Source organism: Pinus tabuliformis, chromosome 4_1 (genome assembly GCF_031772625.1).
Source record: "Pinus tabuliformis cultivar Carrire ecotype Pingquan chromosome 4_1, CPIR1, whole genome shotgun sequence".
NCBI lineage: Eukaryota > Viridiplantae > Streptophyta > Pinopsida > Pinales > Pinaceae > Pinus > Pinus tabuliformis.
In genome coordinates, this window is record NC_142303.1 from 282,890,102 (window position 1) to 282,904,006 (window position 13,905).

Genomic DNA, 13,905 nt, shown 5'->3' on the forward strand with positions numbered 1-13,905 from the left:
TTGTTCTTTTTCTTTAATTTTCTATTTTTCTTCTACCATAGCCCAAGATGCAACATGGTGTTGTCGTGAATAATCTTATCTAGCCTGCCCTGTTCTTTCAATGTTTCATTTTCTCTTTTTATGTGTCTATTTAAGACCTCCAGCTCAAAAACTTCCTGTTTTAGTGATTGGATTTGAGCTTCTTGAGCTGTATTAGGCTGGGCAAATGAAGTGCCTTGGTCTGTGGCTGTTTTCTCCAAGGTCTCAATATAATCATACATTTCTTGCTGGACTGGATCTATCTTAGGTGTAGTCTTCCTTGGGCTATCCCCAAAATCTAGTTGAGAAGGACTGATCTCAAACTCTGGCCGAGAAGGACTATTTTCAAAATTTGGCTGAGGAATAGGAGTATGGTGTGGGCCACAGCCAGGAGGGATTGCTAAAGTTTGTTCCGGTGTTTCCCCTCCTAAATCAATAAAGTGGGGCCCTTTAATTTGTATTTTCCTCAATTTCCCTTTTAGTCTAGAAATTCTCCTCAAATTTTGTGGACTAATGTCTTCTTTCTCCATACTCTGTTTTTCTTTCCCTTTTCTCTTTGCTGCAGATGACTGCTCCTAAAGGTAAACTAGTCTTTCAGACAGTATTTGGTGGTCCTCTTCTAAGGAAGGTTCTGGGGTTTGATAGACAGCCTCAATACTTCTTTTCCTTTTTGATTTTCTTGGCTTCTTGCCCTCAGTTCTTTCCTTCCTACTTTTAGATAGTTTTTCTTCCCTACTAGTTTCTTTGACTATGTTAGTAGGAGTATCCTGAATTCTATCACTTGTTTTCTTTCTTCTGCTTCTCCTTGATGTTTTGCTTTCAGGGGTTTCTTGTGGATCTTTAAAGAAATTTCTAACCAAAAACTGCTCCCATGTGTCCTTCTTTTCTTTTAATTGTTTTTCTATCAAAATTTTCACAAGGCTGTGATGATACAAATGGGGTTCTATGTCCCCCAGATTCTTTTGGACGGTGGTGGACATTTTCTTCAGGCTATTTAACAAGAAGTAGGGAAAATAGTTTGGTTTTCTAGAAAATTCATCAGCAATCGAGTGTGGTACATGTACATTGACTCGAATCGTCCCTCACAGGTAATGAATTTCTGGATTATTAATAATAAACTAGCCCATTTTTCTTGTAAAGCAGAGACAGGGATTCCACGATTAAAGATGGTTACATCCATACCTGGATTTCGTAGGATAACCCTCCATGCTCTCTCGTCAAAGCTCTTATTTTTGAACCACCATTCTCCCTCCTGTGGGAGTTCGGTTGCAGCTGCTATGGACGCCTCTGTGATTGAGAATTTAAGGTCTCCAACCTCAGCTTCCACTCTGTCAAAAGACCTCGCAAAAGTCTTCGTAACTTCCTTGTTGTAGCCTTTGAATTTCTGAATAAATTGTAGCCACCAGGCCTTCCTTAGCATGCTTTTCACTTGCGGATACCCTTCCATAAATTTGGGCCCTTCCGATTCTGCTCTCAACAGAGGACCCATTCCTTCCCCTGCTTTAAAGTACGTCTACGTGAATGATAGACTGACGAAGGTGAGACGGTTGTGCTCGCGGGGAATGTGGAAGGACTGTGCAGAAAAACCAGTAGTCGTAAATGGCGGGACAGAGAATAGGTAGCGAGGATGAGTTCACAGAATGAAGGCTAGAATGGGTTTACAAAACGAAGGCTTATGTGAGCAGACCAACAATACAAATGCAACTTCGATGGGCAGTATGGAAATAGAGTGAACCCGGCAAAGTTTTGAACTAGACGGCTGCGGAATAGACGTTAGCTTGCTCACAAAATGGCTGCGGAATTTGTGTGGTAGGAAAGGAGCCGTGACCAAATCGATCACGTCCTCATAATTACCTGACTTAACAGATGGAATGTCAAAGTACGATTGAACACGAGTTAAAATCGGAGATGGATCATAAAGCCATTAGGAATTAATGCAAGGTTCGTGGTGAAATTATGAAAAGGTTATGGAGTGGTTATGGAAGCTATCAAGGCGAATCATTACATATAATGGAGCTGGTGGTTTCATAACTATGTAAAATGTGTTTTAAAATGCTATTTGAAATGAACTTTGCTCATACCTTGGAACTTACCACTTCCGTCCACTGACCTTTGATTGGCTGCTTATTGCATGCTCCTAAGTGCTTTATATCTTCAGAATATCTTCCTTTTGCCATACCTGCATTTGATTTTCATGATCATTTAACTAACATCTGACTGTCAATGTTGAAAAACAGAGTGGTGGCTGTGGAATCAGCCTCTGGCTGCGGAAACTGGGTTCAGCTGCGGAAACTGACACAGTAATCATATGACTGAATGGAGATGGATAAATGATGACTGAATGAATGAAAATGGTCATAAAAGGAATTTTATTGGCGGAATGAGATGATGAAATGAAAATGAAATGAAGTGAAGTGAAATGAGGTGAAATGAAGTGAAGTGAGATGTCATGAAACTATGGATACAATGAGAGAAGATTTTTTTTTTTTTGAAAAATATAGGGCGTCAGGAGTTCCTGATTTTCGCCCTGTATTTTCTGTATAAGACTACCAATCAGTGATTGGTTTTCAAGCTTATACATATTTTTTTTTATTTTTTTTTTTTAGAAACAGAAGATAACAAAGGCTAGGTTGGTGGAGAAGAAGGATTCTTCTTCACCAACATTATTGCAGAACTATCTTGAAAGATTTTGACAAATTCCTCTTTTGAGAGTGGCTTATGATAGATCTTTAATATGTGGCCATTCACAATAAGAGGAGTTTTATGTTCATCAATGGTTTTGATTCTTACCGCTCCATTGCTAAAGATTTTGTCAATCTCATATGGCCCCAGCCAATGAGTTTAAAATTTTCCTTTAAAATCTTTAAACTTGGAATCAAATAGCAATGCCCAATCTCCTTATTGAAACTTTTTCTCCTTGATGTATTTGTCATGCCACTTAGCTCTTTGATATTGAACTAGATCAGTTCTTAGGATTGCCTCTTGTCTACTCTCATATAGCTCATTCAATTGCTCCATTCTATGCCTTTGGGCCTCTGATAGATCCATTCCCAACTGAACTACCATCTTGAAAGTTTTGACTTGGAACTCAATGGGGAGCATGACTTCTTTCCCATAAACAAGTTCATAGGGAGAATGTCCTATTGTATTTCTCCATGTAGTTCTGTAGGCCCACGAGGCTTTAGGAAGCCTTTCTTCCCAATCTCTTCTGTGTAGATGAACAGTTTTGGTGATGATGCCTTCAATAACTTTGTTTGTAGACTCCACTTGACCATTTGCTTACGGATGGTAAGGAGTATATTTTCTGTGCTTGATTTTGTATTCTTCCATCAGCTTCTCCACCAGGTTGGATGTGAATTGACTTCCTTGATCTGTCACAATTTCTCTTGGAACACCAAAGCGAGTAAAAATATCCTCATAAAGAAAAATAAAAACTAAATTTTCAGTAGCAGAAAATAATGCTTTGGCTTCTACCCATTTAGTGACATAATCAGTACATACCAATATATACTTTCTTTGTTTAGATGGTGGGTTAATAGGTCCAATGAAATCTAAAGCCCATTTTTCAAAGGGTTCGATGAGTACCTGTGGCTGCAATGGCATTTCATTTGAAAGGGTAGGTTTCCCTACTCTTTGGCAACTGTCACACCTTTTGACATATTGTTTTGCATCTTTGAAGAGGGATGGCCAATGATATCCTAAAGAGAGGATTTTATAGGTTGTCCTTTTGTTAGCAAAGTGTCCGCCGCATGGTTCATCATGACATGCTTTGAGGATATCAGGCATTTCATCTTCCCTAACACATCTTCTGATCACAAGATCTGGCCCTGTTTTAAACAATTCATTAGAAATCCATGAATATTTTGAACTCTCCTGAATAATGTTTTTTCTTTCACCAGGAAATAAATGTGGAGGTAGTTTCCCTGTAACCAAATAGTTAGTTATATCTGCATACCAAGGGGTCTTAGTAGTTATTGCAAATAAATATTCATCAGGAAACTTGTCCTCTACAGGAGAATCTTCTTTAGTATTCTGAATCCTAGACAAGAAATCAGCTACTGTATTTTGTTTCCCTGGTCTATCCAACACAGTAATATTGAATTCTTGTAAAAGTAGGAGCCACCTTATAACTCTGCCATTAGTAATAGGTTTGTTCATTAGATATCTAATTGCAGAATGATCAGTATGAATAAAAGTTTCATAGCCTGTTATATAATGTCTGAACTTATTGATTGCATGAACAACAGCTAAAAACTCTTTTTCAGTCACAGTATAGTTCAACTCAGTGGGAGTTAAGTTTTTACTGGTATAGTAAATGGCATAAGGAACTAAATCTTTTTGATCCAACACAGCTCCTAAAGTTGTATCTGAAGCATCTGTAGAAATATGGAAAGGAAGTTTCCAATTTGGTCCTCTCAAGATAGGTGCTTCAGATATTCTTGTTTCCAAAGTTTCAAATGCTGATTTACAATCAGGATCCCATTTGAATTCACAGTCTTTTGTAAGCAGTTTGAAGAGTGGAGATGCTATTTTAGTGAAGTTTTCTATAAATCTTCTATAGCATCCAGTAAATCCTAGAAAACTTCTAACATCTTTTTGACAATTTGGAATAGGCAATTTGGAGATGACTTCAACTTTTGATCTATCAACTTTAATCCCATCCCCTGAAATATGATGTCCCAAAACAATACCTTCAGTAAACATCATAAAGCATTTTTCATGGCTTAATGAAAGGTTTGTCTCTTTACATCTTATAAGGACTTTTTACAAATTTTCTAATGCCTCTTCAAACGAATCACCATAAACTGTAAAATCATCCATATAAACCTCTACACAATCATGGATTAGATCAGAAAAAATTCCTAACACTGCTCTTTGGAATGTCGCGGGTGCATTACATAATCCAAAAGGAAGCACTTGATAAGCAAAATTTCCCTATGGACAGGTAAATGTGGTCTTATCCTGATCCTCAGGTGCTACCTGAATTTGATTATAACCACTAAAACCATCCAGAAATGAAAAGTACTTTTTGCCTGCTAATGTATCTAATACTTTATCGATAAAGGGAAAAAGAAAGTGATCCTTCAAAGTTGTTTGTTCAATTCCCTGTAATCAATGCATACCCTCCATTTACCATTCTTTTTGGGTATTATAACCAAAGGAGAAACCCATCGGCTATCTGAAATTGGATAAATGAAGTTTACATTGAGTAGTTTTTGGAGCTCTTCTTTCACTATCTCCCTAAGATTTGGATTCATCCTTCTCTGAGGTTGTCTGATTGGTCTATTGTTTTCCTCGATATAGATATGATGGATGCAAGTCTTAGGGTCGATACCTTTCATATCAATATACTCCCATGCAAATGCAGTAGAATGTTTTTGCAAGGTTTTGGTTAGCTCTTCCTATTGTGATTTTTCCAAATTTTTGTTGATATTCAATGTTTTACCTAGAAAAATCTCAATGGTAGAACTACCAAACTCTTCCATAGAGTAAAGAGACATTTGTCTTGATGATAAATACTCAATGTCAAAATATAATTGAAATTGTGTGTGGTCATATTCTGAAGATGTTCCAAAATTTTCTAATGTGTTCAGAATTTGACTATCTTCACTAATTTCAGAAATGGTAAAGACAGGTTGTATATTGTCCTCATCTTCGACCCATTCATTGTCTCCTACTTTTGTAACTGCTTTTGCTCGAGGATACAAATTGAATTTCTTTGTCGAACTACCATCAGAAATGTACATATCTCCAGATCTACAACTAATGAAAGCATCAGTTGTGGCTAGCCAAGGTCTTCCTAAGATGAGTGGGTGCCCTCCTAAATTACTCTTGGGAGTCAAAATCATGAAATCTACTATATATTCCCAAGAATCTAAGGAGACTGAAATGTCTTCTAATACACTAGCTGGTTTGATTATTGATCTATCTGCAAGTTGCAGTAAGGTGGGTGTAAAAAGAAGATTAGGAAGTTTAAGTTGTTCCATAGTCTGTCTACTCATAATGTTGATAGCAGCCCCTAAGTCAATCAAAGTATTTTGAATTTCTATCCCATTTATATGTGTCTTGACAATTGGACTACCTGGATTTACATATTTTTGCATGGTAATTTTTCTCATCATGATATCTGCAATTTTTCCTACCAGGGGGATTCTTCTTGTATCTCTTGGTTTCCTTCCTGGTCTTTTGAGACTCAACTCCTTTATTGTTTTTGCTAGAATAGGAATCTCTCTAATGGCTTGTAGCAAGGGAATATTGATACAAACATTCTTTAATTCATCTAGGAAATCATAGTCAGGCAACAAGATTTGTTTTTCCACCCCTTTGTCAATTTGTAATCTTTCAGGGAAAGGGGGTGTGGATGAAGATGCAGGTTGCTCAACTATAGGAGTTGTGGGGGTTGACTCTTTTTCTTTTTCTTTTTGAATGTTTTGGTTTTGAAGAGATGCTTCCTCAGAACCTTTATTCGCTTTAAGAGAATCCTCCTCAAAGGTATCTTGATTTTGAATATCTATAGAAGGTTTTTCTAAAACTCTACCAGACCTGAGTTGTACATCGTTGAGAGGAACAATCATATAGGTAGGAAATTGTTGTCCTTCTACCATGTAAGCATTCTGAGGATTTTTGTTATTAGGATTTGGAAATGGCTGGGCTGGTAGTTGATTTGTCTTTTGTTGAAATAGAAGCAAGAGTTGAGAATTTGGATTTTGTTGAGAAGGTTGTTGTTGCGGAAATGGTAATGAAAGCTGTGGGTTTTGATTTGGAATTTGTGGATTTTGTTTATTTTGAAAAGATGGAGGATATTGATAAAATTGAGAAAATCTCCCATAAGGATTTTGCATCCCTTGTGCCCATGATTGGTATGGATTTTTAGATTGGGGCCAAGGTTGTTGCCAAGAATTCCAATTTGGTGGGAGCTGAAAGTTCATAGGATTGTTAAATCCTTGATTTTGTGGCCCCTACCATGGTCTTCTTGAAACAAAACAAAGGGATTCTACTGAATTTGGATCTTCCTGAAAGATAGATTTGAGCCCAGGAATTGAAGGACAATCCTTGGTCTCATGGCTTTCTGAGCAAATCACACATGTCTCTACAACTTTTGCATCCAAGGGACATTCCCTTAAAGCATGTTTCTTTCTACATTTTGGAAAAAATATGGCTAAGGCTTCGGCTTCTGATTTCTTCTTGTTTTGTATTTTAAGGGTGTCTAGTTGTTCACTAAGGCTCCCTAGAATATCAGTTTTGAAATCATCAAGCATATTGCCAATCTCTGCCCTACTTACTGATCTAGTTGCAGATTTGTTTGCTCTAAGAAGAGAAGGATCTCTAGGCCCTTTTCCAGTTTTAGATTTTCCCCTTGAGAGATGGACACATAGTTCTGCTATGTCATGGAGTGGAAGTTGAGAAATATCTCCCTTCCCCATCATGTTTAAAATATCTATCCATTCATCTCTAATGGCTTTCAATAGAAGGGCTTTCAAGGTTTCCTCATCTAAATTACTCATTTTTGCTCTCTTTAAGTTGTATTGAAATCTTTCAAGTAAATCCTCCAAGTTTTCATCTTCTTTTTGCATCATCTTGAATACCTCATCCTTATGATTGGTGGGCATACAATAATCCAAGTATCTATCCAAAAATGTTTGTTTCATATCATTCCAAGTCCTAATAGATTGAGTGACTAATCTCATGAACCATTTCAAAGCAGCTCCTTTCAATGTTGAAGGAAACATTTTGAGTTTTTGAGAGTCTTCCATATAGTCATAGGTTCAGCACAAGACTTCAAACTCAAATAGAAATGTTTCAAGATCCTCACTTCGCAACCCATAAAAGTTTGGGAGGACAGATGGTGAAATGTTTTTCGTTGTTGTATGGGTTTCCTCATCGGCTATAGGGAATCCAAATGAGTTATCTCTATCCCTATTTCCCCCATTGTTACCTCTACCTCCTCCATTGTTTCCTCCTCCTCTACCTCTACTTCTACCCCCTCCTCCAAATCCATTCACTACTTCCTCTGTCATGATAGTTTCCTCAGAGTTCTCAGAGTCCTCTGGTTCTTCTATTAATGGCGAACGAGGAATAATTTCTCCCTCCTCTTCTTCAAGTGATTCTACTTCTCTGATTACAATATATTCCCCTATAGAAGTGAAGAAAGGTTCTTCTCCTATGTCAGATTTGATGGATACCTATGTCAGATTTGATGGATAGTGTGGGAGAGTCTCCTAATTCAGCTGCTGCCCCTTGAATTCCAGGAATGCTAAGGCTGGGAGTGTGAGTCAGAGATGATGGAGGTGTATCTTGTCCATGCCTTGAAGTAGCTAGAGTTGTGAAAATCGAACTTTTGGCCCTAGCTATAAACCTTCCCCTAGAATCTCTTGCTCTATGCATGTCATTTTTTTATTTTTTTTTATTTTTCAAGTCGGGCTAATAATTCTCTTTCTGATCTTCCAGGTCACACTAGGTGCAAGAAGAGAGCATAATCAAGAAATTATTGAACTAACAAATCTCTTTTCTGATCCTCCAGATCACACTAGGTGCAAGAGGAGAGCATACTTCAAGAAGTTATCAATTTTTCCTTCTTTTTTTTTAAGAGATTGGCTACCTAGTTACACTTCCCCGACAACGACGCCAAAATTTTCGGTCAATTTAGTGTGTCCTAAATTGCTACATTAATTATCAATCTGGGAGTCGTAAACTGATGAAGTGTGGCGCACTATATGTGCAAGACAGGCTCTTTCTTACCTTTTTGTCGTTTTCAATTTTTATTTTGTTTTGGGGGTTTTTATCTTTGTTTGTCTCTAATATGAATGGAAATCCTATTCTTGAGTTTTAAGAATACTCTAGAAGGCAAGTATGGATATAGATTTTAAGGCAATTATGTCCTTTATAATGATTTCCAAAACTTAACACTTCAAAGGGTCTTAGAACATACTAATGATGAAATTAATACTTGAACAAAAATGTACTACTATTCAAATCAAGCCAATAATGAACTACTGATCATGAAACCATTATCTTTGTTGCTGTCTAAATACAGAAAATGAATTAAGCTACTGCACTCAAATAAATCAAAAATTACATTCTAGTAAAATCAATTCACATCATTCATAGTCTGATTCCTTGCTAGTTAGTCTAAGCTATGGCTTTCGGAGATAATCCTCAATGATATAAGCAAGTTGATGTCTAATTGCAAAAAAGTAAAACTAAAATCAAATCACAACATTCATAATATGATTCCTCACCAGTTAGTCTAAGCTATGGCTTTCGGAGATAATCGTCAATGATATGAGCAAGTTGATATCTAATTGCAGAAAAGTAAAACTAAAATCAAATCACAACATTCATAATCTGATTCCTCGCCAGTTAGTCTAAGCTATGGCTTTCGGAGATAATCGTCAATGACATGAGCAATCTGATATCTAAACTAACTACTAAAGCAAGTGAACAAGACTGGAATCAAAGCATAACTGGAATTAAAAAAACTAAGAAAAGCAAAGTCAATAGAGAGGTTAATTCCATGTCACTAGTTATTACAAAAATTGCATGAAAAATGCCCGGGCCTACTTTGTCCTGAAACATACACACACTGATCAGCGTTAACAGCAATATACAAAGCTTGTAAAATCATAAACAGGAAGGAAATGTTAGAAATATATACACAGGTGAATAACTATAAAACATGTGCAGTGAAAATAAGGAAACGATACATAAAAATTGTACAGCAACAACGAAAACGAAACCTCAGCGTACAGGGGCCCTCTGCACAGCCTCGGTCAACAGGCTATCAATCCAAAATTACGTTCACGCAATCATGTAGAAACAGAGTCTTCTTGTATATTTCAAAACACAGTTACAGCAATAAGACTAGTGTCATGGCACAGTGAACTTTGAACAGCAAAATTACATTCAAAAAGACTAACTCTATGCATATAGAAACGCGTTATTTATAACAAAGGTTACATAACTGTTTTCCTGTAAAACTACGTGAACAAAGGACACGTAAAAGACAGCGTCCATGGATTTAGCATAATGGTTGCCGAGATTATTAAATCTATCAACTGTGGCTGTTGGATTCACATCGTGGGGTAGTCTACAGCTGTCGACATGACCCCAAGGATCTAGGAACGGCCACGAATCCTTCACGTGCTTGAAGACGAAATCTTGTTGCTGTAGGATTCCTTTGTTTGACCACCGCTTGACCACCATTGACCACAGCTTTCCTTGATGAATCCGGCTAAACCAATAGGACTTGATCCATGTCCAGGTCGTTCTTGATCTACCCACGTGTCCTGTTTTTCCTGATGACACCTGCAACCTGGAGTTTAACAAAAATAGTTGCGGAAAGTTGAATTAGCTGCGGAAAGTGGCTGCATTCCGCAGCTAATGAGCAAAATCTAAGTCAAACAACAAACACAAAAACATAGTTAGAAAACCACTTAAATGCTCTTTTAGAATCAATATGCAATGATTTCTGATAGCTTATGGAGTACTGGTGAGGGGAAAAGGTCTGGGAAAATGTGTAGGAGAGGTGTAATTTCAAAGCTCAACAATTAGTCAGTTATGACTACCTCTCATGGAAATGGTCATATATGAATGACTTACTTAACGCAGTTGAATCCCAAAAAATGATATCTAATATAATGCACTGCGAAAACCCCTCAATAACTAGATTCAAAAGAGTGAATGGAACTCTACTTGAATGGTTCATGAGGCACAATACTTGTTAAGGTTTTGCAAATGGGGTAGCAATCTAAGTGGGCTTTATTGTGGGGAAAATTCCACAATTAAGTGCTTGAGCCAAAGGCAATCTCAGATGGGTGACCTCCCAGGAAGTCTTGGTTACCGGGTGCAAGCCCCGGAAGTGATGATAGACGCTTTGTGATTCATTTCACTAGTTTAAATCCCATTTTATTCACCCCTGTGAGCATCACCCGATGCAATGAGTTCTAAGTGGACTATTAAAAAATCATGAGAAATTAGTCAGTTACGACTACCTCTCATGGAAATGGTCATAGATGAATGACTTACTTAACGCAGTTGAATCCCAAAAAATGATATCTAAAAAATCAACTCTTGTGCGCATAACAATATTAGTCCTTCAATAAGGTGGATTCAACTTTAAAAATCAATGACTAAAGCAATAGATCCCTGGTACGTGTGATAGGAACTTTGCTACTTTGAGGTCAAATTTATATAACAGACTTAGGTCTTTTGTTAGGAAATCTTGGCCTCTAGAAATAATAGAATCTCGTCTAATCGGTCCAGACTTTTATGATCACCACAAAAATAGATCAACTAAAGGATGACTGGTCAACTACACCATTTCCAGTGAATGGTTTTGTTATGTGATGTGCCCAGGTCTTGTACAACAAAGCGGCATATCTATTGCATGAACACCCTTGGTAGCGACAAGAATAATTAAACAACCTCTCGGCCTTGCGATCCTTAATGGATAGCCCCTTTTTTGTCTCGACAATTACGGAAACAGATAAATCATAAAGAAAATTTCAATCACCCTTTTACAAATGTCGCCATAAAGAAATACCTTTTTCCCATCACTTGTGACAGTCCAAATAGAGTCGCTCTATAGTAAAATGATCTTTGTACTATAGATATATTCCATTGATAAATAAATCTATCCCGTAACCTACAAAATATTCAATGTTAAGCTGCTTGATAAATATGGAAATATTTCTGCAAATATCAACTAGGGTGGATGTGAATAACCCACCGAAATTGATAGATTACTAGCTAGGGTGATTATGGCGAATCACTGAAAACTAGTCTCTAAATTATTGTGCAATAAACCCTCAGGATGGAAGGAAACCCAACTCTAGTAACACTATAAGATCCCAAATGATGAAATAATCAACAAATCTGGCACATTTAGGTGTTCTAATAAAAATACTTGCAATCGAAAACATCGAACACAAGGGATCTGGAAAAATGCAACCCTTATTTCAATTAATACTTAGAAAACAAGACATGCCCAAATACAAGCAAAATAATGGATCCCCTGCCTCGGCATACACGACTGCTCAATGAACAAGAAAATAAAGATATTGAAGCACAAACGTGAACCCTAGATGGATCCACCAACAAATTTCACCACGGGGTTTTCTTCCCAGGATCAAGCTAGAACTAGCCACGCCAAGTTCTCAATAAAACAAAAATAGATAGAAAAGTCAGGATGATCCCACTATCAGGCTCTTATCCCCTTTTATAGGATTGATGAACTCTCTAGAAACTTTACTTTATTTTTTTCCCTTGAAAGACGAAAGCAAATACCATGGGTCAATACCATGGACAGATTTTGTCCATTTTGACCATATCAAGAAAAGGGAATATTACATTTACACTAGCACCATATGTACAACATGTACACAATACGACCTATACATAACACCACCTGCACAACGTGTGCACAACATCACATGTACATGGCACCACCTGCACAATGTGTACACAATGCCACATGTACATCGCACCACCTATACAACGTGTACACAATACCACATGTACACAACACCATATGCACAACATGTACACGACACGACATGTACACATCTCCACATATACACAGCGCCACCTACACACAGCACCACATGTACAACATGTACATAGCACCACATGTACAATCATGCACACAACACCATATGTACAACATGCACACAACACCATATGTACATAACACTGCATATACAACATGTACATAGCACCATATGTACACAACACCACATATCCAACATGCACACAACACAGCATATCCATCATGTGCATAGTAAAATATGTACATAGCAGTGCATATCCAACATGTACATAACACCATCTATATCCAACACTGCATATGCAATATTCACACAACACCGTATATACAGCAGGCACACAACCTCATAGGTGCAACATGTACAACATATACACAACAGTAGTACTGCACATCCATAGACCACACACTGACTCTACTAAGCAACCTTGCTTCTAGTGTCTTTCCACCATCCGTGCATGTTTTAGCATGCCATCGATCATACTGCTTCCATTCCGTTGATATATCCCTCAGCATTACCTGCCATAACATAGACATAGTATAATCACATAATATAAATTCATATGACATGATACTGACCTCATATATTTGTCAGGGCTTCTCTTCCCACTTGATTCCTCATAAGATTAGGAACCTCTTCACCTGCATAAGAAATCATTCCTCCACATAATGATCCATGACAACCCTGTCAAACAACGACATACATACATACATACATACATACATATATACATACATACATACATACATACATATATATATATATATATATACACACATATACACATTCACATAAAACAATCATGATCTTGACGACCTTGTTAGACAATGACATAGATACATACACATATACATATATATACATTAGCATAATCATGATCACAACATAATTACCAGATATCATACGGTCAAGGTTAAGATAACTTCCTTTATCCATGCACAACATGCACAACATTGAGAATACAGTTTCCAACTTAGCCAAGGTATCTGACACCTCAAATACAATTACTCTATCATTCATGTTACCTTTCTCATGGCTGCTTCTGCCATCGTCCATTTATCCCCAATGGACCCAACCAACTCAACCGATTGTCATACTCTTGCCTTCAGTTGCCCTTATACATGGACCGAGCTTCATCCAAGTCTTACCTTACATGTTGGGTACCACACAACTCTCCCAAGATCCATCAACTTTCCTCTTTCCCAACCAATTCCCAAGAACCTCAGAACACTAAAGGTAAGAACAAGAAGCAAATCAAGAAAGACCAATAGCAATACGACACCACAAACAAAGTGGCATAGCCATGCACAAGACACAAACAAAACTGCAAATCAAGCGCAAGCAA